At 53.2% G+C, this 12,381-nt stretch overlaps 1 long non-coding RNA gene across 1 annotated transcript; it reads right to left on the bottom strand.

Moving 5' to 3' along the window:
* Positions 1–7,643: 7,643 nt before the first annotated feature.
* Positions 7,644–12,084, bottom strand: LOC141425628 (uncharacterized). Its single transcript, XR_012450633.1, has 3 exons — positions 12,008–12,084; positions 11,704–11,827; positions 7,644–9,883 (listed from the first exon to the last, which is right to left on the bottom strand). It is a non-coding gene; the product is annotated as an uncharacterized lncRNA (long non-coding RNA).
* Positions 12,085–12,381: the final 297 nt, after the last annotated feature.

The raw sequence follows: 12,381 nt of genomic DNA, 5'->3' as shown, positions 1-12,381 counted from the left end.
ACCAAAGACTTCATTTTCCTGCTGCTCTTGCAGTTAGATGAAGCTGTGACTAGGTCCCGGCCAGTAGGATGGCCTCTGGCAGGAATGCAAATGCGATGGTAGGAGCCGGAGCAGTCATTTTGGACCACGTGATGACAGCTGCACATTAGGAAGGCAGAGCAGTAAGTGACATTATTTAGCCACATGTCATCCCTGGACAACCGCCTTGAGCGTTTATGTGTGAGAGAGAGCAACTTCTACCCTGTTTAAGCTCTGTATTTGGGGGTTTTGGGGGGTTTCTTTATCACGGCATTTGAATCCGTCTGTCACTACTGCATGTCTCCCAAAGGAACAGCCACCCTGGACATAAATGGACATGTCTTGTTGTAGGTGCGGCTGGGGACCCTGTGTTTTGGTGGACTTTGGTGGTCCCTGTGGCTCTCATGGTATTCACAACCCTCCCAGTGCTGCTGGACTTGACCACGTGACCTGCCTGGGCCAAGGAGACATAAGCAGGCCTGATGGAGGCGGTGTCTTGACGAGCACTTGCACCTTGGAGCTGTCCTCTTGGAATGCTTGCTCCTGGAATGTCCCTTCTCTGAAACCAATCTTGCCATAGAGGCCACGTGGGGGAGAAAACAGGCCTGCCCTCAAGCCCAGCCTGCACCAACTTGCCAGTATGTGAGTGAAGCCATTTTGGAAGTGGAACTTCCAGTCTGAGTCCTCATGGAGCAAAACCAAGCTTTCCTTGCCACACCCTGTCCAAATTACAGAGTTGGGATCAAATACATCATTGATGCTTTAATCCACTGACTTTTGGGGTAGCTTGTTACACAGCATTAAGAAACTGAAGCGTGGATGCCCCAGGCCCTTTGCACATCCGGAAAATGTCATTGTGCTTTTTCCTAGCAAACGGCAAATGTGTTTTTCTGAAGCTTTGACATTAAAATGCTACCCAGGAACTTGGGAACTTGGGGGTGCTCTGGAAAGACTGAGGAGGGACAAACTTCCTCCAGAACACAGCAATCCTCTCAGCCCCCACTGGGTGGCTGTGACTCGGCTTATAGCTCTGACTTGTAGCTCCAGCAATGGCTGTGGATTCCTAGGACCTCACCTGCTGTCTAATGTGGCTGTGAAGGCCTTTGAGGGCCGTACCTGGAGGGCAGGTTAGATGGTTAGTGCTTGCATGAGTAAGTACACAGGACGGTAGAGAATGAATGAGTGAATGAATGGTGGGTGAAGAGAAATTTACTGGATTAGACCCACTGGTCAAGGCCAGCTGGGGAGTGGGAGAGGGGTCTCCAGGAAGGGAGGGTCAGTAGAGAGACCCAGGTCTAACAAAGGATTACTTTGGACGTATTTTAACTCTTTTAAAACATAATTACAGTAGCTAACATTTATGGAGTTCTCACTATGTGCCAGGCACTGTGTGAAATGACTGCTTTAATCACCCCAGCCTCCCTGGGAAGCGAGTAGGAGAACTTTCATCCCATTTTATGGATGTGGAAACAGAAGCTCAGAGAGGTTAGGTAACTTGCCTAAGTGGGAACAGTAAGATTTGAACTTGGACAGTCTGGCGCCAGTACCTCAGGGCATAGCTGACCCACTTGAGCAGACAGCAAAGGCCCCATTTTCCAGTCTTGAAAGAGTGGGGGACCTGGCCGTGCCTCAGGACATAGCTCCCACCCCGAGTTTGCCACGTGATCCTGGAGACCCAGGAAAGCCCAGATCAGAAGAGAAGAGGAAGGAGGGGGAGGTGAGTGTGGGGTCCATGTGTCAGGCCGCAGGGACTCAGCGATGGTTCTGCCCACCCTGCTGGGGCACCTTCACCAGCCGCTCCTACTCACTCTTCAGAAATGAGCCTGGCCCACTCACATGTGTCCCTAATGCCAGGTTCCAAGAAAGCCACCTAAATACCTGGTATTTGAGATGTAAAGAGACCGCCTCCCTGTACTTAGGGCTGTGCTAACTTTTCCAATTATAGCGCCCTATTTTCCAAAGTCTAAAATGGACATATGTTATAACTGTCTTGGGCCCCAAGGTTTCAGAAACACCCTTAAGGCTCCTGAAATACAATCATGTATTTTAGACTAATTCCTAAAGGGCTGAGTGGGGTTATCTGTGACATCTGCCGACACTGACACAGATCTGGTCTTTGTTTGCAAATGAGCCTGGAGTCTGGGCCCAGGACAACCTCTGGTGTAACCAGCTCTGGGCCGGATGAGGAGGCCCAGACTGGGGTGAGAGTTGGGGAGACACGGTCTGTCTTCAGTGACCCCACCCGCAAGTCTGAGGGGAACATGACCAGTCCTCAGGGAGCCGCAGACTTCCCAAGGCCGTGGAAACAGCACACAGAATCCCAGTGAAGGAGCTGCTGAGCAGGGTTTGCTCCTGTGAGTCCCAGTGTCTCGGGGTGGGGGGGGGGCAGGTGTGGTGTCCCAGCTGTAGGGTTTGAGCACTGCTGTAGCCGGGCAGGTAGTGGGGGCCGTGGAGCTGAACTCTGAAGGCTTCTGGAGCCCGTGTGGCCCTGGCCCTGCCGGCGAGGGCGTTTTCCAGTCAAGTCCAAGAGTTGGTGTTAAAAGCTGATCATGTGGACGGTGTGTTTTTCCAGTGGCAGCTTTGGCCGGTGGACAGGTGGGTAAATGAGCTAGAACTAATCCCGCAGCTAAACAGCCGGGGCTTCAGAAAAGAACCGCTTCACTCACTCGCCTAATAGCTCCCAGTGAGGGACGACGTGGGAAGTGTCAGGCCCTAAACTGTCCTTTCCCTGAGATAGGGAAGCAAGCTGCCTTGGCAGCCAGGCCTCCTGCTCCTCCGGGGAACAAACAGGGCAGAGCTGAGTGTGGAGCTCGTTAAAACATCAAGGGTGATTCCTGAGGGGGGAGGATGTCCCACACAGGGGACAGAGTCCCGGCTGGCTTATGGAGAGCTGGATTTAAGTCTGCTCGGTCCTTAGTGGACTGACCATTGCTTCAGAAATGGGGAAGCTCCTGCCTTCTCCCCAGAGACAGGGCCTGGAAGTAGAGGAGTCAAGACCCAGTCCTCAGGAAGCCCCAGTCTGAGAGGACACAGCCCTGTCCTCAGGGACCCCTCATCTGAGGGACACACAGCCTGTCCTCGGGAGTCCCCAACTGAGGGGGACACGGCCCTGTCCTCAGGGACTCCCAGTGTGACAGAAGAGTCCACACATTTCAGGGACTCAAGAGACAGGGATGCCACACAGGCTGGGCCATCAAGAGGGAGGCTTGGGCCTGGACAGAGACCGGAAGCGTTGCAGAATGACTGTCGCGCGGCACCTGAGAAGGCCAGCAGTGTAGCCCCTCACCCTGTGAGTCTTGCAGGCCCAACCCGGTGCCCACAGGGCGAGTGAAGTGTGACTGATTACACTGGCCAGCCTACTGTTTCCTGGTGCCAGGAGCAGCAGCAGCAGACGAGAAAGGGGCTTGTCATCTGGGACAGCCCCCTCCCCAGACCCGGGGTTTCACTCCTAGGACAACTCCCTTGACCCTACACTCCACGAGGGCAGGGACTCTGATCTGCTCTGCACAGGTTCGTCACCAGTGCCTAAGACCATGCCTGGCACTTAATAGGTGCTCAATAAAAAAGTTGCCCAATTAATTAGAATCCATTTTCTATGGAAAATGTTGTAGGGTTCGCATGTCAGTGACGACTACTCAAAAGCAGTGACTCTAAAATTCAATATGGTGAATTATATTTCAACCACTGGCTAAAGAGAAAAATAATGACTGTAGATGACTCCACGCTTATTGTGTAGCAAGCTCTGTGTTCACTCTTGACAGACATTATATGGCTTAATCCTTCCAGGTGGACTCTGTTTTTACAAACAAGAGAACTGAGGCATGGGAAAATTGCATGGTGCATCTAGGAATTTGCAGAGCTGGGATTTGAACTTGTGCCTGACTCAACCCTCTCCCAACCCTTTTTCTGACTTCCATGGAGGTAATTCTGCACAGATCTGTGGAGCTGTGTGTGTGCCCAGGGAAGCCCCATCTCGCTCAGACAGGACCCAGCAGAGACCACAGGACGCTGTCAAATCGTAGCCCTTCCCTTAGTGACCCTTGCTGTCCTGACCAGCAGTGGATTCTCTTCCAAAGCAGGTCCAGTCCACGCAAAGGTCTCCCCTCATCGGTCAGCGTACATGGCACACAGGATTTCCCAGAGCTGGAAAGTACCTGGAAGGCACTGCGCTGGGCTCGCCACCAATCAGAGGCAGAATCCCTGAGAGGGCCGTTGGTACGGGGCACTCCCTACTGAGGGGATCTCCTTTTACCTCGTTCCTCCCCAGATTCTTCCTCGACTGGCACAAGACAACCCGAGCACGCCATCTGTGGGTGCTGAATGTCCCTTGTGACAGTTGTGTTTCTGCATCTGTATGCAATGCCTCATTTCCCCCTCCCCCCACCTTTATTGTCCCCCTCCTAGGCACCAGGCATGGCCATAGTTATTTTAATCTTCATTAACCCTCTCCCATTCTATCCCCCTCTAAGCACAGGAAAGGTGAGACTTGGAGCTTAGAGAGGTCACAGATCTTGTTCAAGGTCACTCAGATCCCTCAATGTCAGAGTCAAGGTCTGAATCTAGAGCAGTCAGTTCCAAAGAAGTTCTCTCAGCTGGTCTTTTCCAGAATGACTGGTCATCCAAATTTTCTGAGAAGTTGTGTAAAAACACATAATTCTTAGCTGGGCACCAGTGACCCATGGCTGTAACCCTAGCTACTTGAGAGGTGAGAGTGGGAGGATTGCAGTTAGAGGCCTGCTCAGGCAGATAACCCCAATGGTGGAGCACTTGCTTTGCAAGTGTGAAGCCCTGAGTTCAAATCCCAGCCCCACCAAACTCCCAAAAGAATCTTTACAACAAAGAGAAAGAACAAGGCCATTGCGTGGATGTGGCTGTCATGTGAGCTCAGGACATCTCTGGGAAGAAGGCAAGGTCCCAGGGACCATCTCCAATCCTGGTGCTGGTTGGTCTTACTTCTTCTTTTCTTTCTTTCCCTGTTTCTTTCGCCTCTCCAAACATATATGAAGATCATTTTTGAATCAACAGGAACGTAGATTTCAGTACCCCACTGCCAGACTTCCTGTAAGTCAGCACCCCAGGGCAGGGTCTTGGGCGGCTGTGTTTCCACAAGCATCTGAAGTGGTGACTGGAGTCCTCCAGCCACAGCCTCCTCGAGCCAGGACCCAGCCTTGTCTCACCTGGCATTTCCCCTCTGCCCCTGGGCCTGAGGCTGGCCTGGGACTTGGTACCGCCAGTGCCATGGGGACTCGTGCTGCCTTAGGTTGCTATGAGACCCTTCCCCCTTTCAGTGTCTTCCCACCCTGTCAGGGAGCCAGTGCCACCAGGGGCTCAACCTGTGTCCTGTGGACCTACTACAGCTGGAGGTCACACCCACTCTCAGCCCTCATCGTGAGCCTGCCACCCCTCGGGCTCCCGAGTCAGGCCCCAGAGCCCAAGTCTCCAAGATCAGCCAAGTCTCCATTACTACTGTGCTCTCACACTCATGGTGCCCCCAACCACACCGTTCCCTTTGTACCTCACGTGGTAACTTGAACTCTATTGTCCGCCCCCCGCAACAGTGTGCCAAGAGCAGTGAGGCCGATCTGTGCAGGTGTCAGCATCTCTGGGAGTGGGCGGATGGCTGGCAGGCCTGGGAAAGTCTGCAGCCAGACCTCCTGGGTTCAAAGTCCAGCTCTGTTGCACTGAGCTGTGGACCTGGGGCAAGCTTTTAATCTCTGTGATGTGAGGGTGGAAGGAGTTGGGACATGTAAAACTCTTAGCTTAACGTTCGGCACTTAGGAAGTGTGAAAGGAATGTTCGCGATGAACATTGTGTCATTGGGATTCGGAGAGAAGAGTAATAAAGATACTGTTCAATGTCCTAGGCTCTGCAGTTGGGCAATTCAGCTTCCTACCCTACTTTGCCTCTTCCTGGCTCTCTTACGAACCTCTCAAGCCTCAGTTTCTTCATTTGTAAAATGGGAGTGTCTCCTTCCCCACAGGATGCCTGAGAATGGTGTCTGGTACCAAGTTGGACAGACAGTAACATCCACAGACTGAGGGTGGGACAGAAGGAAGCCTGTGGACAGTGTACACCTGGGCTGTGGCAGGGACCTAGTGGCACCCCTGGCAGAATGGGGGTGGGGCAAGAATTCAGGCCTCCAATCCCCAGTGCCCAGGGAGAAGAGCCCAGACTGCCCTGGACTCATGAGGTAGAACCTGGCCTGCTGTTAGCACACAGCCCCAGCCAAGGAGATGGACCATAGCAGAAGCCACCAGCCATCAAAAGCCACAGGGCTTACATTGAGGAGGAAATGTCTTCTCAAGGGCTGGCTAGTGTCCTTGGGCTCACGGTGGGCCAAGGCTCTGGGGGAGCTCGATCTAAGAATGCCTAGACTCAGCCCAGGACAACAGAGCAGGGGGGAGAGCCTGCATGGCTGTGCCTCTGGGTCTGGCTCCACCCGGCCCCCTCCAGGCCTTTCTGATGCTTCAACTTATCTTTAAGGTACCAGTAAACCCATAATGCCTTGCTCTCCCTCATGGAAGTTGAAAGAAAAGAAACACCAGCTCTGGCCCAGCCCAGTCTATCACCAAAGCACTGGCTTTCTGTCAGACACCAGTTATGTTAGGTGGTCCCGGGTTGGGCATGATTCCCTTGTTTATGTGTGTTTATTTATCTGTCTAACTCACCTCCTCAGACTGAAAATCTCATGAGGGTTTTTTCCCAGAGAGAAAACTCTTATTATTGGTACTAAGATCAGGCAAGTGAGGGTCAAGGCCATGCCACTATTAATTACTAATGTCCCCAAAATTGCTCCCCGAGGGACTTAATAGTAGCTGAGTGATAGTAACTGAATTGGGCATACGCAATGGGCCAGGCACTGTACCAGGCACTTTATAGGCATTAACTCATTTAATCCTCCTAACAAGTCAAAGATCAATGCTGCTGTGATCTTCATTTACAAAGAGGAAACTGAGGCCCACAGAAGTTAAGTTGTCCATGCATGATCACACAACTAAGAGGTGACAGGATTCAAACCCTAGCATTCAGGATCTAGAACCTGCGTTTTACTATACCAGACAGTGTTTGTAGAGTGACTGAGTGACCAAGGGACATGCAAATAGGCAGGTGAATTCTGGGGAGGCTAGGGGCCTGACTGGGAACCAGGCCTGGTTTCTGGACTGATTTGGGGGTTGAAGTCAGCAGCTTGGCATCTCAAGGCCTCTTGACTCTGGCTCCGCCTTGCCCCACCAACCACCTGGCCCCACGTAGGCAGCCCAAACAGGGCTCCGTTGCTAGGGCCCTGGCAGGGGCCTTGCTGGATAATCCTTGCCTTGTGGGAACCCAGCCTCTCCTTGGCCACGTCTATCAAGGCCATCTAGTGTGGCCTGGCTGCCAGCTGCTCCAACTGCTTCCCCTTCTCCCTTTCCTTCCTTATAGCTCCTCTCTGCGGCCAGGTCTGCCACCTCCTTTCCCACCCTCTCCCTGGCCATTCAGAACAGGGATTCGAGGTCAGGCTATCTGAGATCCAGCCCTGGTCCTGCTATGGGCCTCATTTTCTCATCTTCAATATGGAAATAAAACAGTTCATTGTAAGGACTGGTCTGAGGATAAAGTGAATGAGTGTACGTTTTTGTTCACAGCATTGAGCCTCTTCTTACCCATTCATAGCATAGCCAGTACAGCGGGAGGGGAGGGGCCAGCAGGTAGTCACAGGCCTCATGGTCTCTAGTCCTGGTATCTTTAAAACCCAGAGCTGAGTTGCCAGGACACTCCCTTGCTTTTTAAAAGTCGCTCCTGAGTTGGGGCAGGGTAAGGAGAAGCCTCTTTCTCCAGGCACCCCTCCGTCATTCCAGCAGACCCCTCCTCATGGAACTATCTTGCCCTCTGCTGAGACAGCTACCAACCTTGCCTGCTCCATCCCTAAAGTTTGGCCACACTTTGCCCGTGAGGCATGGTCCTGCCCTGTGTGTTGAAATGGGCTAGTTCTGTGTCTTTTACACTTTATCATAGTGCTTCACACACTGTGGATCTCCTTATTCTACAAACACAACAGTCTCACTGAGCAGAGGTGACAACCATGATGACGCACAGGGAAAGATTCTCCTGGAGCTGCTCTGTCCCCTGCTGCTCCTGCCCGCAGCTCACAGCACCCTGACCCTGAAATTCCCATGTCATCCTGGGTAGATGGCACTGGGAGGTGACCTTGGGGAAGCACTGACTCCAGGGTTGTCAGCTGGTTGTGTTTTTTCTTTGCAAGCTTTTTATTCTCTCTGGAGTTGATGCTGTTTATAATTTCCTGTGTACTACTGAGCACCTTCTATGTGCCAGACACTATTCCAAGAGCTTCCCATGCAGGAAGGCATTTCAGTTCTTACAACAGCTCTTTGGAGTGTACACTATTGTGATCCCAGTTTACAGATGGAGAAACTGAGGCACAAGGCGGTGAAGAGACTTTCCCACGATCTCAGAACAGTATGAGGCTCAGCTAGGATTTGAACCCAGGCTCTTCCCACTATGCAACCCACGCCCACCTGGCCTCTCCTGGCCTCGGGGAGCACATATCTGTGCCCTTCCTCATCTTCTCCATTCTGTCCGTGTGCCAGGACTGCGAGTGCAGTGAGGGCTGGCCCTGGGTGCTGCACCTCTGCAATCCTGGAGGCCTTGTCAGTAGGAGTGAGGGGAAGGGGCCCGGCAGGCAGGGTTCCAGCGGGACCCTGAGGGGGAGGTCAGAACGCCACATCGATGCCACAAGTCTCACAGCCAAAGGTCTGGGGATTGAAACCCTCCCTTCAGCTTTCAGTCCATGTGTCCCTCATGTGCTGTCTTGTCCATACACAGGCATGCGTGTTGCCCATTCGAACATGCAAAGATGTGCTGTGTACACGTATGCTAATATGCACTTGCATTTCTGCAAGTGATGTGCATGCATATAGATAGATACGATCACATTTCGCCCGTACCTACCACAGTCACGTCCATACATAATCCATGTGTGCCACTTCCACGCAGATACACTGCACTCACAAATACACCAACACAAAGATACATTATACAAACACTTTATTTACAAAGGCAAACAAACCCACGTGTGCTCTGTCCACACACACGAGTATGTAAGTCTATACCTATGCACAGGGAAATACACAAGTTACATTTACATAATACATACAGTCACACAAATACATGCACGGGTTTCTTCACATGTGAAAACACACAAACACATTTGCACAGACACAAAACACGTACAAATAAACACAGACATAAACATCCACTCATGCAAAAACTTGCCCAAGCACACCCACACTTCGTACACAAGGAAACACACACACACATGCACGCGCGTGCAGTGCTCCAGAGTGCCTGCCCGGCCTCGTTTAGAGGGGAGAGATGGGGGAGACGGATATGTCCAGGGCTTGAAGGTGTCTGGTGACTTGTGGTGACCATGTCCCAGCTCCTCCCTGGGGGTGGCATCACCCAGCGCTTCCCTGGGTCAGGGCTGGGACAGCATGAGGTCAGCACCCGCATCGTTGCAGGGTGGACCAAGGGGATACAGTCCCCAGCCCGCAGAAGTTTGAGGGTCTCCAAGCCCCAGGTGTTGTTCTGGAGCCCCACCCAGGGTTAGCACTGCTACACTCCCAGGGAGGCCCAAAGCTTCGAGATTGTGCCCTTGAACTGATAAGAGTATGGCTCCACCCTGCAAGCTGACTTTTGTGCAGTCAGTTGAAGGAAAGGGAGGGTTTGAACTAGGTTTGTCAGACTCTGAAGCCCCACATGGAGCTGATCCCCGGCTTACAAAGTCAAGAGTCACAAGGAACAGTGCAGTTGGTGTTGTATCAGTGTGGAAGGAGTCACCAGCAGGACAGCTGAACTCCAGGGCTGAGATCTGATGAGTACAGGGGTACAAGAAGTCAGACCTAGAATTTTGAGGCACTGCAAACTCTCTTGTTTGGGGACCTTGTCTTCATCACCCTACCCTGAGGGCCCCAGCCTTACTGTCTTCCAGGACTGAGGGGCCACCAGCCCAAGGAGAGGACCCCCCCATCCCCTGCACCTCCTAAGCTTCCCCTTCCTCTTCCCCTCGGCATCCTCCCCAGCAGGTCTCCCCGCCCCCAGGCTCCTCAGACGCATTCCTCTCCTGCAGACATTTGCTTCAAGGGCTTGGTGATCCCAGTACAGAGTTTGATTTGCGCTCAGGCATTTCCTCAAGTGGCCCCCAGTGTTTGCCCTGGTCCAGATGGTATCCAGATGCAAACGCCCCTCCCCCAGCCCAGCTCTTCAGCTGGGGGAGCTCAGATCTGAACTCCGCTTCACACCCACTTCCCTGTGGGCCAGCCCGAGGTCAGGGCACCAACTAACACCTCTGCCTGCGGCTCACACCAAAGCCTGGGCTCCTGGCCGTCCTATTATCTGTTCCCTCCTCAGCCTTTGTTCATTTCAACAGGTCATTGCTGCGAGAGCCAAAGCAAATGTCAGTGTGATAATGAGGCCGATAGGATGAAGTTCTGCCCTGGCCCTGACTCGGAGGGGAGGAGCAGGGTGTGGGACTGTGCGGAAAGAGCAGGTGCTGGGAGCCTCTGACTTCCAGCTGAGGTCTTTGGAGATGACCAAATCCAGGTGAGGAACCCAGAGGGAACAGATGACCAACATCTGTAAGCTGGGCATGATTTTGCCCATTTTACAGATGAGGAAACCAAGGCCCAGTATGAAGAGAAATACTAAACAGGGGGCTCATCTACAGAATGACTTCTGTGTGCCAGGCACTATACAAAGATCAACTAACTTAGTCTTTGCAGTGTCTTGAGAGTTGAACATAATCGTCCCCATTTTAAAGATGAGCTCACCAAGGCTCAGAGAGGCTCAGTAACTATATAAAATATGTGGCTACTCTGTGGCAGAACTTAGTTCAAAACCAAAGTCCACGGGGCCTTCTGGGTAACCTGACTGGGTCGGCAGCAGGGTCAGGCCCTTAGGGGCTGTCTTCAGGGCTCTGTCGTGGCACAGTGACCTGTGTCTGGTGGGAAACACCTCGAAGCGCCTGAGACACAGTCCTGGATATGAACCCCTGTTCCTGGGGAAACTTGCTGCTTCTCAGAGGCCAGGCCCCAGGCCTTCCAACTCTGCCCGGTACTGGACTCTCGACCCAGCAGCTGGACAAGCTGTTTTGCAGCCTGAGACAGGCAGGTGTGGTCTTGTCAAACTCCACTCAAGCCTTCCCATTTCCCTGGACATCAAAGTGGCCAGGAGGGCTTCCCTGGCCCTAGAGACACCCAGGGCCTCCCCAGTTCCTCCAGGTGGGGTCATTGCCCTCAAGGCATCTGGAGGGACAGGCAGGTGTGCTATGCCCGGATGAGCCATGCTCTTTTCAAGGTGTACGGTCAAGCTTCCTTAATAGAAAATGGAGCATTTGGCCCAGGCTCAAGGCCACTGGGAAGGCGTTTCCTAGAATCACTGGGCACCGGCCCCCAGAGGTGTGTGAGGAGGAGGTGGGGGCCAGGCCTCCCAGCTGCTGAGCTCAGGTAGCTATGGGGAAACCCACCAGTGGAACCTTCCGGTAGGACCTGAGGTGTGCTAGAGGGGGCCACCTGACCCATGGGAGGAACACCCATCCTTCTGGTCTCCTGGTCCCAGAGAACGACAGAGCTGGACATGCAGGGCAAATTGGGGACAGACTGGCCCTTCCCACCTGCCCGCCTCTCCCCATACCTCCTCCAGGTGGCTTCCCAGTGTGTGCAGGGCTGTGTGCCAGTGAGAACTGTACTCTTCTCTTTCCACTGCTGCCCTTTGCCTGGCTTCCTTTCTTCCTTCTGGCTCCAAAGTGATCTTAGCTCTGTTTCAGAAGGGAAATCAGAGGAATGGAGGGGCTCCTCTCCTAAGAGGGAGCTGGGGGAACATCAGGGAAGCCTTAGGCTGGTCAGGAGAGAGAAGTGTCCCTGAAGCCACCAGTCTGGACTGACTGGTGGGACCTGCACCTTGGAGCTGGAGTTCCCAGGTGGGCTTGCTTTTTTACCTGAAGCAGGTAGTGAGTGAGTGCCAGAGGGAGAGGACATTGCTGACAGCCTCGTGTTGGTAGCCAGGTAGCCTGAAAGCGGACCCTTGGCTAGCACGCCAGGCCCTGCAGGTTAATGTTTGACCTGGAGGCACGTGTTTTTCCACTGGGTATTTTTATCCTCTGTACCTGGCAGTGGGTGGCTGGGTGCCCTTCTCTGTGGGCACAGAAGAGAAGGAGGGACTGAGAAAGGTACCCAGTTAGGGTGGCACTGGGCAAGACAGTGTTGCAGAGAGGCCAGAGGGGCTTGGGGATGACAGACACAGGAGAGAAAGAACAAAGGGCCCTCCCCCCTCCCCCCCAGCAGAACTGTTTTCCATGCTCCCCACCCCAAT

The sequence above is a fragment of the Castor canadensis genome, chromosome 8 (assembly GCF_047511655.1).
Source record: "Castor canadensis chromosome 8, mCasCan1.hap1v2, whole genome shotgun sequence".
Lineage (NCBI taxonomy): Eukaryota > Metazoa > Chordata > Mammalia > Rodentia > Castoridae > Castor > Castor canadensis.
Note: the sequence above shows the minus strand (reverse complement) of the source record. Positions and strands in the feature narration are given on the sequence as shown.